This window comes from Pongo abelii, chromosome 13, assembly GCF_028885655.2.
Source record: "Pongo abelii isolate AG06213 chromosome 13, NHGRI_mPonAbe1-v2.0_pri, whole genome shotgun sequence".
NCBI lineage: Eukaryota > Metazoa > Chordata > Mammalia > Primates > Hominidae > Pongo > Pongo abelii.
The window spans coordinates 78,968,601-78,990,644 of NC_071998.2; the positions used below are offsets into that span (position 1 = coordinate 78,968,601).

Consider the following 22,044-nt stretch of genomic DNA (forward strand, 5'->3'; position numbering starts at 1 on the left):
AGGATAGTACATAAGTGGGGCAGACCACAATAGGATATTGAACTACAGACTAAAGTGGGCTAGGGTGTGCTTTTGAATTAGAAATGCATCAATAAGAACAACAAAAAAAAAATGGCAAAATAGGAAGTGCTAGGGGTCATCCTGTCTCAGAAACACTGAAAACTACTGCATAGCTGTCAGAATCACTTTTACTGGAATTTGGGAAGAGAGTAAAAAGCTTACAACTGAGAAAACACTTAATCAGAAAAAGGGCAACTGAAAAAGGCTAAGAGTGTTTTGTAGTACTGTAACATACCCTTGCCACACTCCCTACCTGGCCACAGTAGCAGTCTTAAAGATAGCATGCTACTTTACTAGCCTGAGAACCTAATCCTGACAACAGTCAAAGGGATCTTATTCTCAAGGAATTGTTTGTCTTGACTTGGTTCCCAAGTAAAAGAGACCTCATTCCCAAGGAATTGTTTTGATTCAAGGGGTCTGACTGCATTTCAGCTAAGTCAGAACTTTCTTGCAATTGATACAGGAGCTAGAAATAAATTATTTAGGTAGATAGTGAGGGTTAAGGAGCCCTCAGCAAGGCTTCCCTTTTAATAAAAAGCAGCCCCCAAATAATTTCTTTTCTAACAAAGAGCAGCCTGAAAAATAGAGCTGCAAACATAGATAAGCAAGCTAGAAGTTTGCACAGGTAAATGCTCTGCAATAGAAAAGGGATACCTGGAAGCCAAGTATGTTAAACATGGAGGCTCCATCTTCCCTTTTCTTTTTTTTTTTTTGAGATAAAGTCTCACTCTGGAGTGCAGTGGTGCAATCTCGGCTCACCAAAACCTCCGCTTCCTGGGTTCAAGTGATTCTCCCACCTCAGCCTCCCAAGCAGCTGGGATTACAGGCGTGCGCCATGATGCCTGGCTAATTTTTTTGTGTATTTTTAGTAGAGACAGGGTTTCACCATATTGGCCAGGCTGGTCTCAAACTCCTGACCTCAGGTGATCTGCCCACCTTGGCCTCCCAAAGTGCTGGGATTACAGGCGTGAGCCACTGCGCCCAGTCTCCATCTTCCCTTTTCTTTGTCACCACGTGTACAGTAAAAAAGCAGGCAACATGGCGCTGGCCCAGTAGAGAACCCATCTGCATAATAAAAGATTAGGGTGGGGCGGCCAGCTTCTTCACATCCTATGCAAGTGTCACACGTGGTCCGACCAATTTTTCGTACCCTATGTAAATCAGACACTGCCTCCTCAAGCTCATCTGTAAAACCTGCATTTGACTGTGGAAGCGGCAACCCATTTTCTCCGGGACCCCTCTCTGTGCAGACAGGTCCTCTCCTTCTTTCACCTGTTAAACATCCACTCTTAACCTCACAGTGGTGTGTTCACGTCCTGGTTTTCTGTGGCTGTGGGACAATGAGCCTTGGGTATTACCCCAGACAACAATGCTGCTTCACCATGAAGACATAGCTACACAGGGGATGTTTTTCAAAAATACTAAAAGGCAAATTAACAAGTCACTGTTGTGTAGGGCAAAAGAACAGTTGAGACAAACAACAGATATGCTGAAAGCCAAGGAAAGAAAAGGTAGAGAATAAGAATCTTTGGGGAATAAAGTCTTGGAAAAAGTGCTCAAGTATACCAGGGAACTAGAAAGCCACTTGAATGCTCAGGGCAGAATGCATGCTTAGAAGAGATCTGAGGGGAGCATAACTTCAACCTCTGGCTAATCTCTAGGCTAAGGACAGGACTAAGGCAGGGTTGTGAAAGACCTGGCTAAGCACTGAAGTAGTGTTGCCATACAGAAACAAAATGCATAGACCTGGAGAAGATATCTTTTTTTCTTATTTTTTTCCTTTTTGCCCATCCTAATATTCAAAATGTACAGTATTTAATGACAATAACAAAAAACTAAGCATGCAAAGAAACAAGAAAATATGGCCCAGTCATAGGAAAAAAAAAAAAAAAGAAATTAACAGAAACTTATCCTGTTGAATGACTAGGGGAATTACTAGGCTTTGACTTTAAATCAACTGTCTTAAATATGTTTAGAGAACTCAAGAAAACCAAGAGAACAAAGTATGCAACAAACAGGAAATGGCAATAAAGAGAGAAATTTTTTAAAAAGAAATAGAAATTTTAGAACTGAAAGGTACAACAAATGAAATTAAAAATTCACTAAAGGGGCTCAACAGCAGATTTGAGTGGGCATAAGAATCAGTAAAAATGGCCGGGTGTGGTGGCTCACGCCTGTAATCCCAGCACTTTGGGAGGCCGAGGTGGGCGGATCACAAGGTCAGGAGTTTGAGACCAGCCTAGCTAATGTGGTGAAACCCCGTCTCTACTAAAAAAACCACAAAAATTAGCCGGGCGTGGTGGTGTGTGCCTGTAATCCCAGCTACTCGGGAGGCTGAGGCAGGAGAATCCCTTGAACCCAGGAGGCAGAGGTTGCAGTGAACTGAGATCGTGGCACTGCGCTCCAGCCTGGGCAATAGAGTGAGACTCCATCTCCAAAAAAAAAAGAATCAGTAAAAATGAATATAGGTCAAGTGAAATTATCCAGTCTAAGAAAGAGAAAGAAAAAAGAATGAAGAAAAATAAACAGAGCCTAAGAGACTTGAGGGACACCCAAAAAAGTACTAACATATATATAATGAAAGTCAAAGAAGGAAAGTTGAAAAAAAAGGGAGCTGAAATTGTATCTTGAGAAATAACAGTCAAATCCCTCTGGATGAAAAAGTTAATATACACATCCAAGAAGTGCATAAACTGCAAATAGGATAAACTCAAAGAGATCCACATCAAGACACATTATAGTAAATCTGTTGAACTCCAAAGAGAGAGAATCCTGAGACTGATATCCAGCAATACTCTCTCTAACAAATGCAATAGAAATTAAGACATTCTCTGATTTGAGAAAGCTGAGGTCTGTTACTTGTAGACTTGACCTACAAAAAAAATGCTCATGGGAATTCTTCAGGCTAAAAGGAAAAAACACTGGACAGTAACTGAAAACCATATATAGAAATAATGAACAATGGTTACATAGGTAAATAATGAAGAAAGTATCACTGTATTTTTATTAATAAGCCCTCTTTTTCCCATATGATTTAAAGATAAATGCATAAAACAAAAATTATAAATCTATGTTAATGGCCAAACAATGTAGAAAGATGTAATCTGTGACAATCACAATATAAGGGGGAGAAACATAGATATAAGAAGCAGAGTTTTTGCAAATTATTAAAGGTATTATTAATACCAGTCTAGTTTAGTATTAATTTAAACTAGGTTGTTATAAGTTTAAGATATTACCTATAATTCTCAAGGTAACCAGTAAGAAAATAACTAAAGATTGGGAGGCCAAGGTGGGTGGATCACCTGAGTTTGGGAGTTAGAGACCAGCCTGACCAACATGGAGAAACCTCTGTCTCTACTAAAAATACAAAAATTAGCTGGGTGTGGTGGCGCATGCCTGTAATCCCAGCTGCTCGGGAGGCTGAGGCAGGAGAATCACTTGAACCCAGGAGGGGTTCACATACACACACACACACACACACACACACACACAGAGAGAGAGAGAGAGAGCAAATAGCAAAATAGCAGAAGTAAATATTTCCTTATCAGGAATTGGTTTAAATGTAAATGGATTAAACTCACCATCAAATGGCAGAGAGTGGCAGAATAATTTTTTTTTTTTTGTCACTGCTGGAACAGGAAAGCAAGCCAGTAGCAATCCAGCAACTGGGGGTAGACCAAGCCAGCACCATAGATACATTTTCAGGAAAAAAGTCCTCCCTTACAAAAGCAAATGCCAAAAAAGAAGTGTCTGCTACAGTGTATGTGCAGATATCAACATAAGGGAACAGGTACATGAAAAGCAAGAAAACAGGACACCTACAAAGAAACACAATAATTATTTAGCAATAGATAGTCAAAAAGAAATTTCAGAAATCTCAGACAAAGAATTCAAAACATTGATTTTTTTCTTTTTTTTTTTTTGAGATGGAGTCTTACTCTGTCACCAGGCTGGAGTGCAGTGGCATGATCTCGGCTCACTGCAACCTCCGCCTCCTGGGTTCAAGCGATTCTCCTGCCTCAGCCTCCCGAGTAGCTGGGAGTACAGGCATGCACCACCACGCCCAGCTAAATTTTGTATTTTTAGTAGAGACAGGGTTTCACCATGTTGGCCAGGATGGTCTTGATCTCTTGACCTCATGATCCGCCCACCTCGGGCTCCCAAAGTGCTGGGGTTACAGGCGTGAGCCACCATGCCCGGCCTCAAAACATTAATTTTTAAAGAAGCTCAGTGAGATACAAGAGAATTCAGAAAAACAATACAATCAGGAAAATAATTCAGGATATGAATGATAAACTTATCAAAGAGATCGATATTTTTAAAAGAATGAAACAAATTCTGGAACTGAAAAAATCACTAAAGGAAATACAAAATACATTTGAAAGCTTCAACAATAAACCAGATCAGGCAGAAGAAAGAATCTCAAAACCTGAAAATAGGTATGTTGGTATAGCCCAGTCGGAAATATACATATTTTTTTAAATAAAAAGACATGGGGTCTCACTATGTTAAAGAGGCTGGTCTCAAACTCCTAGCCTCAAGCAATCCTCCCATCTCAGCCTCCCAAAGTGTTAGGATTACAGGCATGAGCCACTGTGCCTGGCCAAATTAAAAAACAAAAAAGGCTTTGTGACATTTGGGACAACATGAAGTGACCAAATTTACAAATTAGCAGTATACTCCAGGGCAAAGAAACAAAGAAAGGATTAGGAAACTTATTTAATAAAATAACAGATGAAAACTTCCCAAGTCTATCAAGAGATTTAGACATTCAGAAACAAAATGTTCAACGACCTCAAAGCAAATGCAATGCAAAAAGATCTTCCTCACAGCACATTACAATCAGACTGTCTAAAGTCATATTTAAAGAGCAAATCCTATAAACAGCAAGAGAAAGGAGTCTAGTCACCTCAATCAGACTAACAGTGGATTTCTCAGGAGAAAACTCACAGGCCAGAAGAGAATGGAATGATATATTCAGTGTGTGAAGAAAATAACTGGCAACTAAATGTAGTCAACTAAACTCTCATTCATAAATGAAAGAGAAATAAAGTCATCCCAACACAAATGCTAAAAGAATTCGTTACCACTAGACCATCCCTAGAAGAAATGCTCAAGGAAGTCGTAAACTTGGAGGCAAAAGGATGACATTTACCATCATGAAATCATGTGAAAGTGTAAAACTCACTGGTAAAGAAAACATACAAAGCAAGAAAATAATTCAAACAGTACCACTACAAAAATCTACCAAACCACAATGACAAACTATAAGAGAAAAAGACAGGAACAAAGAATATATAAAACAACAGAAAACAACAGTATGACAGGAACAAAGCCTCACATATCAATACTAAACTGGAACATAAACAGATTAAATTCTCTTCTTAAAAGATATAGAAAGGTTGAATGGATTCAAACATATTATCCACCTAGACACTGTTTACAAGAAACTCACTTTAACACTAAAGACAAATATAGACTGCAATTAAAGGGATGGAAAAAGACATTCCATGCAAACAAAATCCAAAAGCAAGTGGTGGCTATACTTATATCAGCTAAAATGAACTTTAAGTCAAGAACAGTTAAAAAAAAAAAAAAAAAAGATGGCTGGCACGGTGGCTTACACCTGTAATCCCAGCACTTTTTTTTTTTTTTTTTTAGATGGAGTCTCACTCTGTTGCCCAGGCTGGAGTACAGTGGCACGAGTCTCGGGAAGCTGAGGCAGGAGAATCACTTGAACCCGGGAGGTGAAGCTTGCAGTGAGCCAGGATTGAGCTACTACACTCCAGCCTGGGCAACAGAGAGAGACTCCGTCTCAAAAAAAAGAAAACAAAAAAACAAATAGGTCATTACATAATGATAAAGGAGTCATTTCAGAAAAAACATGTAACAATTCTAAATATATATATACACCCAATATAGGAGCATCCAGATTCATAAAGCAAATATTACCAAATATAAAGAGAGAACTAGATTGCAATACAATAATAATGGGGGACATCGACACCCCATTCACAGCATTAGACAGATAATAAACAAACAAAAAACATTGGATTTAAATTGGACTTTAGACCAAATAGACCTAACAGACATTTACAGAACATGCTATCCAACAACTGCAGAATATACATTCTTTTCATCAGAATGTAGAACATTCTACAGGACAGACCACATGTTAGGACACAAAACAAGTCTCAACATTTTTAAAAATCAAAATCATAGCATGTGTCTTCTCAGAACACACTGGAATACAACTAGAAATCAACACCAAAAGGAACCCTGGAAGCTATACACATACATGGAAATTAAACAACATGTTCCTGAATGATCACTGGCTCAACAAAACAATTAAGATAGAAATAAAAAAATTCCTTGAAATAAGTAAAAATGGAAAGACACCATACCAAAATCAGTGAGATACAGCAAAAATGGTGCTAGGAGGGAAATTTATAGCAATAAATGCTGACATCCAGAAGGTAAAAAGTTATAAACTATAAATCTAACAATGCACCTCAAGGAACAAAGCAACAACAAACCAAACAGAAAATTAGCAGAAGAAAAGAACTACAAAAGGTCAAAGCAGAACTAAATGAAATAGAGAGTGAAAAAATAAATAAGTAAATAAATAATGCAAAGGACCAACAAAACAAAAAGTTGGTTATTTGAAAAGATAAACAAAATTGACAAACCACTAGCTAGACTAACCAAGAAAAGAGAAGACCCAAACAATTTAAATGAAAATGGAGACAATACAAATGAGACCACAGAAATAAAAGAGATGAGAGACTATTATCAACAACTTATAATGACAAGTTGTAAAACCTAGAGGAAATGGAAACATACAACATACCAACACTGAATCAGAAATAAATAGAAAACTTGAACATAATGAGTAGTGAGATCGAATCAATAAGAAGTCTAGGTTGGGTGTGGTGGCTCACGCCTGTGATCCCAGCACTTTGGGAGGCTGAGGCAGGTGGATCACCTGAGGTCAGGAGTTCAAGACCAGCTTGGCCAACATGGTGAAAGCACATCTCTACAAAAAATACAAAAATTAGCCGGGAATGGTGATGCGCCACTGTATTCCCAGGTACTTGGGAGGCTGAGGCAGGAGAATCGCTTGAACCCGGAAAGTGGAGGTTGCAGTGAGCCAAGATCACGCCACTACTGCACTCCAGCCTGGGAGACAGAGTGAGACTCCATCTCAAAAAAACAAAAAAAAAAATAAAAAGTCTAACATAGAAAAGACCAGGACCAGAAGCAGTAACAGCCGAATTCTATCAAACATACATAGAAGAACTAATATTTATCCTTCTGAAACTATTCCTAAATCATCAAAGAGGAGGGAATTCTCTCTAACTCACTCAAGAGGCCAGCATTACCCTGATACTAAAACAAGTTAAGGACACATACACACACATAAGAAAACTACAGGCCCATATTCCTGATGAACACAGATGCAAAATCTCCAACAAAGTGACTAGCAAACCAAACCCAAAAGCACATCAGAAAGATAATATACCATGATCAGATGTAATTTATACCAAGGATGCAAGGATGATTCAACATATACAAATCAATGAATGTAATATATCACACCTACAAGATATAAGGAAAAAAACATAATCTCAATTGATGCAGAAAAAGCATTTGATAAAATTCAACATCCTCCCAGGATTCAAACACTCAACAAACTAAGCATGGAGGGCATATACCTCAAAATAATACAGGCTACATACAAAAAACCCAAGCTAACATCATACCGAACAGGGGAAAGTTGAAAGCCTTTCCTCTAGAAACTAGAATAAGACTTCTATCACTCCTATTCAACATATGACCAGAAGTCCTAGCCAGAGCAATCAGGCAAAGGAAAGAAATAAAAGGCACCCCAATTGGAAAAGAGGAAGGTGAAATTGTCTCTTTTTGCTTAAATGATCTTATATCTAGAAAAACCTAGACTCTACCAAGAAACTCTTAGATTTGATAAATGAATTTAGTTAAGTTGTGGGACAAAATCAGTGTACAAAAATCAGTAGTGTTTCTATACACCAATAACAAATGTGCCATCTCATGCACATCCCATGCTCATTGCTTTGAAGAATTAATACTGTTAAAATGACCATATTGTCTAAAGCAATCTACCAATTCAGTGCATCCTAGCCAATCTCTAGAGATAATCAACAATTTGCCCTTGAGTGAGTTTTTCAAATGCAAAACAACCAACCCAGAATCCACACCTCCAACCACCTTCTTTACCAGGTTCTCTCTTTACCAGTTCTCTCCACTATCCACCTGCTGTAATCACCCCAGGGCCATATACAAGAGAGTTAACTAGGGACAGGTCCTCTGACCCAGAGCTCACTGAAATTATTCAAACAAACCAAGCTTAAGCCGGCTTATGCTGCCTCAACCATTCCTTCCCACAGAAACCACAATAAAAGCTCGTGCCCATAGATTTCCCCTCTCCTATTTGTCTCTTGACTGACCCCAGTGCTCCTCATGTGGCCCCTATGGTGTGGTGTGCCTCTCCCTCTTGTGAACTGTAACTACATTTTTAATGGCAATTGTCTCTTTATCTGTTAGCCTCACTATATTATTAGTTGTTAATAATAATAAAAGCTATTACAACAGGCTCCCATTTATTTATTTTTAGAGATAGTGTGTTGCTCTGTCACCTAGCCTAGAGTGCAGTGGCATGATCGTAACTCACTGTAACCTGGAGCTCCTGAGCTCAAGTGACCCTCCCATGTCAGTCTCCTGAGCAGCTATAACTACAGGCAGGCAGGCAGACCTGGCAAATGTTTTTCAATTTCTTTTTTTGTAGAGACAGGGTCTCACTATGTTGCCAGCACTGGTCATGAACTCCTCGGCTCAAGCGATCCTCCCATCTCAGCCTCCCAAACCATTAGGATTACAGGCATGAACCACTGCATCTAGGCCATTTATTCTTAACTTTTAAATATTAACCATGCAGTGCATATGAACATAGATATATGTCAAATATAAGCTGCTGATTCCTGTCAGTAGCCAAAAAAACTATCCACAATATATAAATACCAGAGGTGAGATTTAGTTTCTCCATATTTGGTCACTCAAAAGGTCCTGAAACAGATGATGAACTCATTGGGACTGCTTCCCAGAGAGACCTCGTGAAATTGGTCTTCACAGCAGCTATAGTTATATTTTTATGAAGGTGATTAATTTGGTGCAGCTCTTGATCATTGAATAAACGGCCCCATGAAGCTGCTTTGAAGCTAATTTTGATAAAATTATTGGAAGCTAGAATATAGGCTGAGTATCCCTTATCCAAAAATGATTGGTACCAGAAGTGTTTCAGATTTTGAATTTTTTTCAGATTTTGGAATATTTGCATGTATATAATGAGATATCTTGGGGACAGCGTCCAGGTCTTGAAGGTAATTTTATACAATATTTTAAATAATTTTGTGTGTGAAACAAAGTTTGTGTACAATGATCCATGAGAAAACAAAGATGTCACTATGTCAGCCACCCACGTAGATGATCTATGGCTATATAGCATCATCATCATTCCTGATTCTGAATTTATGATACCAACAAGCAATAATTTTCTTAACTTATTCACACATAAGAACTTAACAGTAAAAAACATGACATGTCATTAAATAGTGAAAAAATAATGTATGCAGTGTAGTATCACCAAAATACCAGTTGCCAGCTTTTAAAAAAAAGCAACAACTAACAATGGTAGGCTTTCAGTCTCCACCTATGATGCTGTGTTTTGATTAAAATGTTACTATAGGCCAGGTGTGCTGGCTCACGCCTGCAATCCCAGTGCTTTGGGAGGCCAAGGCAGGTGAATCGCCTGAGGTCAGGAGTTTGAATAGACTGTCCAATGTGGTGAAACCCCATCTCTACTAAAAATACAAAAATTAGCTGGGCATGATGGCGGGCACCTGTAATCCCAGCTACTCTGGAGGCTGAGGCAGAAGAATCGCTGAACCCAGGAGGCGGAGGTTGCAGTGAGCCGAGATCGCACCATTGCACTACAGCCTGAGCAACAAGAGTGAAACTCCATCTCAAAAAATAAATAAAATAAAATAAAATGTTACTGTATACTGTATTTTATTTTTTTAGGTGAGAAGAAACATAAGAAACAGTTGTGGGACCAAGAAATGGGTTCTCTAGGGATAAGTAGGCATTCTGCTGGATGGCTACTATAGAACCATTTTTAAATGTTTCCTCCAAAGGCCAGGCATGGTGGCTCACGCCTGTAATCCCAGAACTCTGGGAGGCTGAGGTGGGCAGATCACCTGAGACCAAGAGTTCGAGACCAGCCTGCCCAACATGGCAAAACCCTGTCTCTACTAAAAATACAAAAATTAGCTGGGTGTGGTGGCATGCGCCTGTAATTCCAGCTACTCAGGAGGCTGAGGCAGGAGAATTGCTTGAACCTGAGAGGTGGAGGTTGCAGTGAGCCGAGATTGTGCCACTGCACTCCAGCCTGGGAGACAGAGTGAGACTCTGTCTCAAAAAATAAATGAATACATAAAAATAAAATAAACCTTTCCTCCCCAGTTATCTGCCTAATTAACAACAATTTTTGTCTGATTAATCTAGCTTTGATTTTAGAATCTGACGTGATTTCTTGTTCTGTTATGAATGCATGCTGCTACCGCAGCTGAAGGGAGCTGGGAGGGTCTTTTTCCCTTGAGGATGTTGAATGAACTGTGTTGTACACCTGCGTTTTGACTGCAAACGCAAGTCAGGTGTGGAATTTTCCACTTAAGGTATCACGTCAGCAATCAAAAAAATTCAGATTTTAGAGCAGTTTGGATTTCAGATTATGGATGTTCAACCTGTAGTAACTCCATGAGAACTCTTGGGGAAGTCAGTACTGAACTAACTGAATCGTGATCCTCTCAAAACAATGTCCTCAAAACAGCCTCAGATGTTTGAAAAAATGAGCATGTGTGTGTAATAATCATTCAGCTTACCTGTACAATGATTAATCAGAGAAATAATTTCTTCCCAAATCCCTTCCAGGTATAACTTTTTATACTTTTCTGTGTTTTATTTTAAAAATAATGCCTTTTTAAAAAGAAAAAGACCACAAATACTGAAGAAAGAATCTGGCACATAAAATTCATTATTGAGGACTCTAACTAGATCAGTTGAGTGATCTGTAAATAGTGGTGGGCACATATACTTACTAAAGGAGTTTAGGAATCTGTGCCACAAGTAATACCAAACAATAAGCAATCTGTAAAATGAAGTAATTTTATGTCTAGAGGGTGGCCCAAAGAAACAGTGTTTTGTATATCTGGTTTCGCTGAGGATTCCCCAAGTACTGTTAATCATCTCACGTTATAAAGAAGAGATCTAAGTTGTGGATGTTCTTCTACAGCTCTATCATTCTAATTCCAGTAAATTCCATCGTTTCTCAGATATATTTTATTCTTTAATTCATAAATTTATAAGTTTTTAGAATGGGACAGAACCCTGGAAAAAATTCTTTTTTTTTTTTTTGAGACAGAGTCTCACTCTGTCACACAGGCTGGAGTGCAGTGGCACCATCTTGGCTCACTGCCAGCTCCGCCTCCCAGGTTCACACCATTCTCCTGCCTCAGCCTACTGAGTAGCTGGGACTACAGGTGCCCACCACCGCGCCTGGCTAATTTTTTGTGTTTTTAGTAGAGATGGGGTTTCACCATGTTAGCCAGGATGGTCTCGATCTCCTGACCTCATGATCTGCCAGCCTTGGCCTCCCAAAGTGCTGGGATTACAGGCGTGAGCCACCGCACCCGGCAAACCCTGGAAATAATTATTTCCAGTTCTTTCATTTTGCAGATAACTCCACAGAGATTAAACACCTTTTCTAATTCAATGCTGTTAGTCATTAGTTTAAGAAAAAAAAAGAAAGAAATGAAATACATAAAGGTACATTGTCCTTATTATCACAAATTTATAATTTACATGAGGATAAGAATAGTTATTGGCTGGGCACAGTGGCTCACGCCTATAATCCCAGCACTTTGTGAGGCCGAGACAGGTGGATCACCTAAGGTCATGAGTTTGAGACCAACCTGGCCAACATGGTGAAAACCCATCTCTACTAAGAATACAAAAATTAGCAGGGCGTGGTGGTGGACGCCTGTAATCCCAGCTGCTCAGGAGGCTGAGGCAGGAGAATCGCTTGAACCCAGGAGGTGGAGGTTGCAGTGAGCCAAGATCATGCCCCTGAACTCCAGCGTGAGTGAGAGCACGAGACTCTGTCTCAAAAAAAAAAAAAAAAAGAGTAGTTATAATACAAGGTGTAATTTGATACATTTTTGATACATTTTTAGAGAGTACCTAGGGTTGATAACCAACTGATATGATTAGGCCAGGCAACCTCCTCCATGTACTCCTACGTCACATTCTCAGTGAGGCCTTCCCCAATCAAGCTATTTAAAAATGGATACCTTCCTTCCTCCTGCAGCCCATCCTAGTTTATTTTCTCCCCACCACTTATCGATATCTAATATATTATTTATTTTACATATCTGTTTTGTTTATTGCCTGTTTCCCCTACTAGAAAATAAATCTCTTGAGTTTATGAAGACGGGTTTTTCTTTTGTTCACTGCTACATATTAAGCACAACGACAATGCTTGGCTGCAGAATAGGCAACACGTAACTGCTGGATAAATGAAGGAACACTAGCGACTTGTCTGTCTAATCTCTGCTTAACTTCAGGTCTTATATTTTCACGTTGTTTGTTAGACAATTCACTCAAGAACTGTTTGAACACCAACCATGTACAAGGCACTCTCCTAGGTTACCTGGGGCTAATACTATCCCTCCCTCTCCCCTAGAGTAGACATTGTATGCATTTATACTCCTATAGCATGTACTCTACCATCAATTACCATGTATCATTGGTTTTGTGCATACACTAGGTTGTAAGCTTCATAAAACTGAAAATTATCTTGTTCATCATTGTATTCTTAGAGACTAATACAATGCAAAGTACATAATATGCTTTTAACATATATGTATTTATTTATTTTAAAATTTACATACAGTAAAATTCACTCTTTTTCTTAATTTTATGATTTTGGCCAAATGAATAGAGTTGTGTATCCAACACAACAACCAGTTCCATCCATACAGGGCAACATAAAGAAGAATCACAGCAAATTTACTGTTAAGCCATAAGACAACAGACAAATGCCTCTAAAGTACTCAGGAGAAAAAACCCAAAGAACCAAAACAGTCAACCAAGGATTCTATACCCAGAATGGTATCTTTCAAAACCAAAAATGAAATAAAGACTTTTAAGACCAAAATCATAGAAAAAGCTAAAAATTCCATTAAAAGCAGAATATCAGGCCAGGCACAGTGGCTCACATCTGTAATCCCAGCACTTTGGGAGGCCAAGGCAAGATGACTGCTTGAGCCCAGGAGTGTGAGACCAGCCTGGGTCACATAGTGAGACCCCCATTTCTAAAAAAACTTTTTTTTTTCTAATTGAAAAAAAAAAAGCAGGCCTTCACTACAAAAAAACAATAGGATTGGCTGAGTACAGTGGCTCATGCCTATAATCCCAGCACTTTGGGATGCCAAAGTGGATGGATCGCCTGAACCCAGGAGTTCAAGACCAGCCTGGGCAACATGGCAAAAACTCATCTCTACCAAAAATACAAAAAATTAGCTGGGTGTGGTGGTGCATGCCTGTGGTTCCAGCTATTCAGGAGGCTGAGGCGGGAGGACCACTTGAGCCTGAGAGGTGGAGGTTGCAGTGAGCCAAGTTTGCACCACTGCACTCCAGCCTGGGCAACAGAGTGACACCTCATCTCAAAAAAAAACAAACCAAAAAAAAAAAGCCCAATAGGACTGAGCAAATGAACAACTTTGTTGATATTTCTAGGAGCCAAGTTTCTCAATATGGAAGAAAGGACATAGAAATGTGAAATGATAGTATGTATATAAGCACATAAACACATACATACTATAAACTGGGGATAAGCTAGAGTAGAACTGGAGGCCTTGGTGTACACTCATAATTTTGTAAATATGTATAGTCATGTGTAGCTTAACAACAGGGATACATTCTGATAAATGCATTGTCAGATGATTTCTTCACTATAGGAACATCATACAGTGTACCTACACAAATCTAAATGGTACAGCCTACTGCAAACCTAGGCTATATGGTATGGCCTATTGCTCCTAGGCTATAAACCTATACAGCATTACTGTACTAAATACTGTAGGCAATTGTAAAACAATTTTAAGTATTTGTGCATTTAATATATCTAAACATAGGAAAGGTACAGTAAAATACAGTAATGTAATCATGAGACTATCTTTGTATATGCAGTCTGTCACTGATCAAAAAGTAGTTATGCGGCACATGACTATTTGTGCACATGAATATTATATGAATCATGATTTCTTACATACAGGTTTGTGTGTGTGTGTGTGATATGTATAAATACATATTTTCTAGTACTGTTTGTTGAAAGAACCAAGAAGCAAAGACACTCCAATAGCAATGAACAGATCTAGTGTCAGATCTCAGTCTCTAATACCATTTCCCACAAAAAGAAACTCTGGTTCCTCAGATAAATTGCTGAATCTACACCTAGGGCAGGACAGGTATATTGTGAGCCTGGAAAATATTTTAATGACAGAATATGAGGAAGTGCTCAAAAATATAATAAGGAATTAACACACGGATTCAGGAGCCAGCTTAAAGAGATTCCCTCTGATCAAATCCAGGATACTTTGAGCACCAAAATAAGATTAAGAAATTATAAATTGTTGGAAAAAAAAAGAAATGAATGAATCCATACATATTATAAATATGGATACATACACATACATAGAGAATGGTGATCTATTTCTTAAGCATAATGCCAAATGCCTACTGAGAAATGTGGAAGAAGTGCTAGAGTTGAAAAATCATCATTTTGCAAACATCATAGTAGAGAGTAGATAAGGTAGGAATCATCATAGATGCTAAATTGAGGAAGAAATATTAATAACAGATTGCATATTGGAGCCAAAGGAGAAAAAATTAGTTATCATATAGTGGAGAAACACAACAGTTTCATTGAGTGAAAAAGTTAGTATCACCTATGAGGGACAGCTATGCTGAGAAGGACAAAATATCATCTATGCAGAATTTGCCTAAGAAGGCATAGCATCAGCTGATCACAATAGATGATCAAAGATAAAATAAGAAACATTCTACTGGGGGAAAAAAGTAGAAAGAAAAAGAAACAAACAAACAAAAAAGTGGAAAGAACTTTTTTTTTTAGAGTCAAGTCTTGCCCTGTGGCCCAGGCTGGAATGCAGTAGCTTGATCATAGCTCACTGCAGTCTCAAATGATACTCTTGCCTCAGCCCCTCAGGTAGCTAGAACTATAGGCATGCACCACTATGCCAGGCTAATTTTTTTTTTTTTTAACTTTTTGAAGAGATAGAGCCTTGCTCTGTTGCTCAGGATGGTTGCAGGAAGAGCTTTTTAAAAAGATGACAAAGTGAAACATGTCAAAGAAAGGCTAGGGAATAACTCCAGATTAAAGGAAACTAAAGAGACATGACAACTAAATGCAATACTTGAATTTATTTTATTTTATCTATTTTATTTTATCTATTTTATTTTATTTTAATTTAATTTAATTTTATTTTATTTTATTTATTTTATTTTATTTTATTTTATTTATTTATTTTATTTTATTTTATTTTATTTTATTTTATTTCATTTTATGATGGAGTCTTGCTCTGTCACCCAGGCTGGAGTGCAGTGGCACAATGTCAGCTCACTGCAACCTCCACTCCCCAGGTTCAAGGAGAAAGAAAATGCAATATAAGATATAATGAGATCAACTAAGAAAACTGGCATATGGAAAGCATATTAGATAAAAGTATCATATCAATGTCAATTTATGAAGTTGATCACTGCACTGCAACTATATAAGGGAATATCTCTAAACTTAAAACTGCACACTTGAGCTGGGTGCGGTGGCTCATGCCTGTAATCCCAGCACTTTGGGAGACCAAGGTGGGCGGATCACTTGAGGTCAGGAGTTCGAGACCAGCCTGGCCAGCATGGTGAAACCCCATCTCTACTAAAAATAAAAAAAAATTAGCTGTGCATGGTGGTGCACGCCTGCAATCCCAGCTACTCAGGAGGCTGAGGCAGGAGAATCACTTGAACCTGGGGAGCGGAGGTTGCAGTGAGCCGAGACTGTGCCACTGCACTCTAGCCTGGGTGACAGAGCAAGACTCCATCTCAAAATAAAATAAAATAAAATAAGGCCAGGTACGGTGGCTCATGCCTGTAATCCCAACACTTTGGGAGGCCGAGGTGCATGGATCACTTGAGGTCAGGGGTTCGAGACCAGCCTGGCCAATATGGCGAAACCCCGTCTCTGCTAACAATACAAAAATTAGCCAGATGTGGTGGCATGTGCCTGTAGTCCCAGCTACTAGGGAGGCTGAGGCTGGAGAATCACTTGAGCCTGGGAGGCAGAGGTTGCAGTGAGCCAAGATCTTGCCACTGCACTCCAGCCTGGGCAACGGAGTGCGACTCCATCTCAAAAATAAATAAATAAATAAATAAAGTAAAATAATAAAAATACACACTTAGGTATTTATGGGAAATGAGCCATGATACATGCAACATGTCCTAAAAAGGCTCCATATCAAGAACAGCAACAGAAACATTAAAAATCTAGATAAATATGGCCCGGTGTGGGGGCTCACGCCTGTAATCCCAGCACTTTGGGAGGCCAAGGCGGGGGGATCACGAGGTCAGGAGATCAAGACCATCCTGGCTAACACAGTGAAACCCTGTCTCTACTAAAAAATACAAAAAAGATTAGCCAGGCGTGGTGGCGGGCACCTGTAGCCCAGCTACTCGTGAGGCTGAGGCAGAAGAATCTCAGCTTGCAGTGAGCTGAGATTACGCCACTGCACTCCAGCCTGGGCGACAGCAAGACTCCATCTCAAAAAAATAATAACAATAAAATAAATAAATAAAAATAAAATAAAAAATAAAAATCTGGATAAATATGACAAACTATTAGCCTTTTCTTAAGTTATTTAAAGTATGTATGACAGTTGAAGTAAAACATTATAATGTTATCTAATGGAGTTTTATTATTATCATTATTATATTTTGAGACAGGGTCTCAGTCTCCCAGGCTAAAGTGCAATAGCATAATCATGGCTCACTGCACTGTCGAACTCCTGGGCTCAAGTAATTCTCCTACCTCAGCCTACCAAGTAGCTGGGACTACAAGTGCATCCCACCACAATAAGCTAATTTTGTTGTTGTTTTTGTAGAGATAGGGTCTTCCTTTGTTGCCCAGACTGGACTAACGGAGTTTTTCAGCACATACATGTGAATATAATTCACATGAAAACTACCACATGAAGCAGGGAGGGGAAGTGATCCATGTGGTTATAGGACTACAAGACTATAACTGCAGTGGTAAAGTATCAAATCTAAATAGACTGTTAAAAGTTAGGTTATGTATGTTATAATCCCCACAGCAACCAATAAAAAATAATACAAATATAGCCAAAACGTGAATGAAATAAATTAAAAGAGAATATTAAAATATATTTAAAGGAGAGGGTTTTGAGAAGATGACAGAATAGGAAGTACCAGAATTCCATCTCTCCACTTATATAACAATTTCACTGGCAGAATCTGTTTGATATAACCATTTGGAAACTCTGAGTCTAATGAAGGCTGGCAACATCCAGGCAAAGGCTTGGAGAAGGGCTTGGATGGTAAATTGTGATTAATTTTAACAAATTTCAGCTCTTAGTATAGCAGCAGCTACCCATTTCTTCACCCCCACCCCCGTGGCAGGTAGTCATGTGAGTATAACCAGAGCAGCTTACACACAGCTTATAGAAGCCAGAGCAAGCCAAAAAAAAAAAAGGACCCTGTCCTCCAGCCATAAGGGATCTGTGTTTTGTTCACTGCTGCTTCTTATCATGGAAGTGTAGACAAAGAATCAGGCAGCCATTGTAGTTACACATCCCCACACTTTTGAAAACCCTGCTTCCTCCAGTTGAAGGGATTTCCAGGGGACTTAAAAGGCCAGAGCTCCTTTTTCCCACCTTCATTTTCTTCATTTCCCCTTTCTAAGAGCCAAACAATCAAGACTAGGACATTGACAAATAACTGCATATAAGGGGAGATTCTATAAGAGACTGCACATACCCACGGAAAGCTTCACACCCAGAAACAAACTGAGAAGACCTTAAGTTTATACCTCAGGTTAATCCCTGGCACAGAGATGGGCTACGAAAATATGAATAAATAAATAAATAAAATAAATAGTAACAATAACAAAAAAGCCTGTAAACCCTGGGGAAGAGGGAGAATCTGACTTTGGGGGTTACCACATTATTAGGTTCAAATGAGCCCTTTTCAACAACAACAACAACAAAACACAAGGGATACAAAGAAATAGAAAAGAAGGCTGAGCATGGTGGCTCATGCCTGTAATCCCAACATTTTGGGAGGCCAAGGCAGGCAGATCACCTGAGGTCGGGAGTTCGAGACCAGCCTGGCCAACATGGCAAAACCCGGTCTCTACTAAAAATATAAAAATTAGCTGGGCGTGGTGATGGGCGCATGTAATCCCAGCTACTTGGGAGGCTGAGGCAGGAGAATCGCTTGAACCTGGGAGGCAGAGGTTGCAGTGCACCCAGATCACGCCATTGCACTCCAGCCTGGTCAACAAGAGTGAAACTCCATCTCAAAAAAAAAAAAAAAAAAGAAAGAAAGAAAGAAAAAAAAAAAGAAATACAAAAGAATGGCCTAGTGAAATAAAAAAAAATAAATGAATAGACACCATCCCTGAAAAAAAAATCTGATGGTAGATCTACCATACAGACTTTACAACCACCATCTGAAAAATGCTAAAGAAATATCTGGAGAAAGTTAAGACAATGATACATGAACACAATAGAAATATCAATACAAAGAAAGAAACCTAAAAGAAAACCAAAAGACATTCTGGAAGTGAAAAGTACAATAATTAAAATGAAAAATTCACTACAGGAATTCAAAGGCAGATTTGAGTAGGCAGAAAGAAAAATCACCAAACTTGGAGACAGGACAATAGAAATTGTCAAGTCTGAGAAATAAAAAGAAAAAAGAATGAGGAAAAGTGAACAGAATGTAAGGAAACTAGCTGAGCGCGGTGGCTCATGCCTGTAATCCTAGCACTTTGGGAGGCCAAGGTGGGTGGATCACTTGAGGTCAGGAGTTAAAGACCAGCCACACCAACATGGTGAAACGCCATCTCTACTAAAAATGCAAAAAATTAGCTGAGTGTGGCAGCAGGCACCTGTAATCCCAGCCACTCAGGAGGCTGAGGCAGGAGAATTGCTTGAACCCATGAGGTGGAGGTTGCAGTGAGCCGAGATTGTGCCACTGTACTCTAGCCTGGGTGACAGAGGGAAACTCCATTTCAAAAAAAAAAAAAGAATGTAAGGAAACTGTGGGACATGTCAAGAGAACAAACTACCAACTTCTGCATTGTAGGAGTCCCAGAAAAAAAAAAAAGAGAGGAAGAAGCAGACAGAATAAAGTGTTAAAACGTCCCAAATTTGATGAAAGATATGAATATAAAACATCCAAGAGACTCAAAGAACTCCAAGATGAACTAAGAGATCCACATAGAGAAACATTATAATCAAGCTGTCAAAAGACAAAGACAAAGAGAGAATATCTTGAAAGCAGCAAGAGAAAAGAGACTGGTCACATACAAGGGATGTTCAATAAAATGACCAGCAGATTTTTCATCAGAAAGTATGGAGGCCAGAAGTCAGTGAGGTGATATATTCAAAGTGCTAAAAGAAAAAAAAATATCTTTTAACCAAGAATTTTCTATTCTGCAAAACTGTCCTTAAAAAGTGAGGGAGATAGTGGCCAGGTGCGGTGGCTCACACCTGTAATCCCACTACTTTGGGAGGCCAAGGCAGGATCACCTGAGGTCGGGAGTTGGAGATAAGCCTAATCAACATGGAGAAACACCATCTCTAATAAAAATACAAAAAAAAATGAGCCAGGAGTGGTGGCGCATGCCAGGAGTGGTGGCACAGCTACTTGGGAGGCTGAGGCAGGAGAATCACTTGAACCCGGGATGCAGAGGTTGCGGTGAGCCGAGATCACGCCATTGAACTCCAGCCTGGGCAACAAGAGTGAAATTCCATCTCAAAATAATAATAATAATAATAATAATAATGAGGGAGATGATCAAAGGGATGTGGCTGGAGAAAAGAAAAATAAAACAAAAAATAAAAAAAGTGCAGGAGAAATTAAGACATTCTCAGGTAAACAAAAGCTGAGGGAGTTGGTTATCATTAAACTTTCTCTGTAAGAAATGGTCAAGAGAATTCTGTAGAGTGAAAGAAAGGACACTAGACAGTAACCTGAAGACGTATTAAGAAATAGACTCTTAGAACATATGGAAAAAGGCAAAAGAAGAAAAAAGTTTAAAAAAAGAACCAAAAAAAAGACTCAGTAAAGGTAAATACATGTGAAATTATAAAAGCTAGTATTTTTGCAACAGTAGTTTGTGACTCTACTTTTTGTTTCCTACATGATTTTACAGACTAATACATTTTTTTAAAATTAGACTAAAAGCTAGTATTAATGTAATTTTCATTTGTGACTCCACATTATTTTCTGTGTAATTTTAAAAACTAATGCATTTTGAAGAATTATTAGTTTACATTTTGGGGTGCACAACATATAAATATACAAGTTCATAACATCAATAATTCAAAAGGCTGGGGACTGTCGTGGGAAGTCAGGGACCGCCGAACAGAGGGACCAGCTGGAGCCGCGGCAGAGGAACATAAACTGTGAAGATTTCATTTTAAAATGGACATTTATCAGTTCCCAAATAATACTTTTATAATTTCTTACGCCTGTCTTTACTTTAATCTCTGAACATAAATTGTGAAGATTTCATTTTAATATGGACATTTATCAGTTCCCAAATAATACTTTTATAATTTCTTATGCCTGTCTTTACTTCAATCTCTTAATCCTGTTATCTTCATAAGCTGAGGATGTACAACACCTCAGGACCACTGTGACAATTGTGTTAACTGTACAAATTGATTGTAAAACATGTGTGTTTGAACAATATGAAATCAGTGCACCTTGAAAAAGAACAGAATAACAGCGATTTTTAGGGAACAGGGGAAGACAACCATAAGGTCTGACTGCCTGCGGGGTCGGGCAAAAAGAGCCATATTTTTCTTCTTGCAGAGAGCCTATAAACAGATGTGCAAGTTGTTGCTACATTAATAAATCTTTTTCTCACCCTTTCCACAAGGAAACAGAAGTAAAATTGAATAGTGGCTGCCTTTGGAGAAGGAGATGGGGTTAGTTGAGTGAGAGATAATCCTACTCTTCATTTTGCTCCTTTCTGTAGTGTTTCAATTATCTAATCCTTCCACATATCAGCCGAGGTTTTCTAAGCAGTAGTTATTTTTAGTTTACTTCCATATATTTTTAAATACCAAACTAATCAATATTGACTGACAATATCAATGAGTTAGTAAAATAACTGACTAACCCCTGTGTTTATATATTCTGATATGAGATGAAAATTTAGAAACTCTATCAATTTTAATATTTCTGTAGAGAGTTTTTGCACATGCATATTCACTATTAATACACAGAAGACTCCTAAGTTCAGGCTGATTCCTTTAAAGTGTCTATTCTACCCCTACAAGAATGGAAATAGTTTCAGTATATTTTGTTTTATAAATATTTAACTTATGTTTGCTCAGGTTGAGAAAGGCAATGTTCCATAAGGGTCCATTTGCTAAATCTAAGGCATGAATGATTTTTTCATAGTTACAGTATTTATGAAATATTGAGAATTTATGCATATGAAATGTCTCATAATGGACTATTTTAGACTTAAGCTATTCTTTTTTTAGGTCTCCAGTGTAAAATTCGAAG

At 38.6% G+C, this 22,044-nt stretch overlaps 1 protein-coding gene across 3 annotated transcripts in view; it reads right to left on the bottom strand.

Moving 5' to 3' along the window:
- Positions 1–22,044, bottom strand: part of CENPP (centromere protein P) — a 282,356-nt gene that overhangs the window by 230,373 nt on the left and 29,939 nt on the right. Inside the window, exon 5 of one of the 3 annotated variants that reach the window (XR_008510110.2) lies at positions 3,645–3,881. The exons of the other annotated variants lie outside the window; for them this stretch is intronic. The gene's annotated coding sequence lies outside the window, so the exon portion shown is untranslated. The remainder of the gene's footprint in view (positions 1–3,644; positions 3,882–22,044) is intronic. 3 annotated transcript variants of the gene reach the window in all.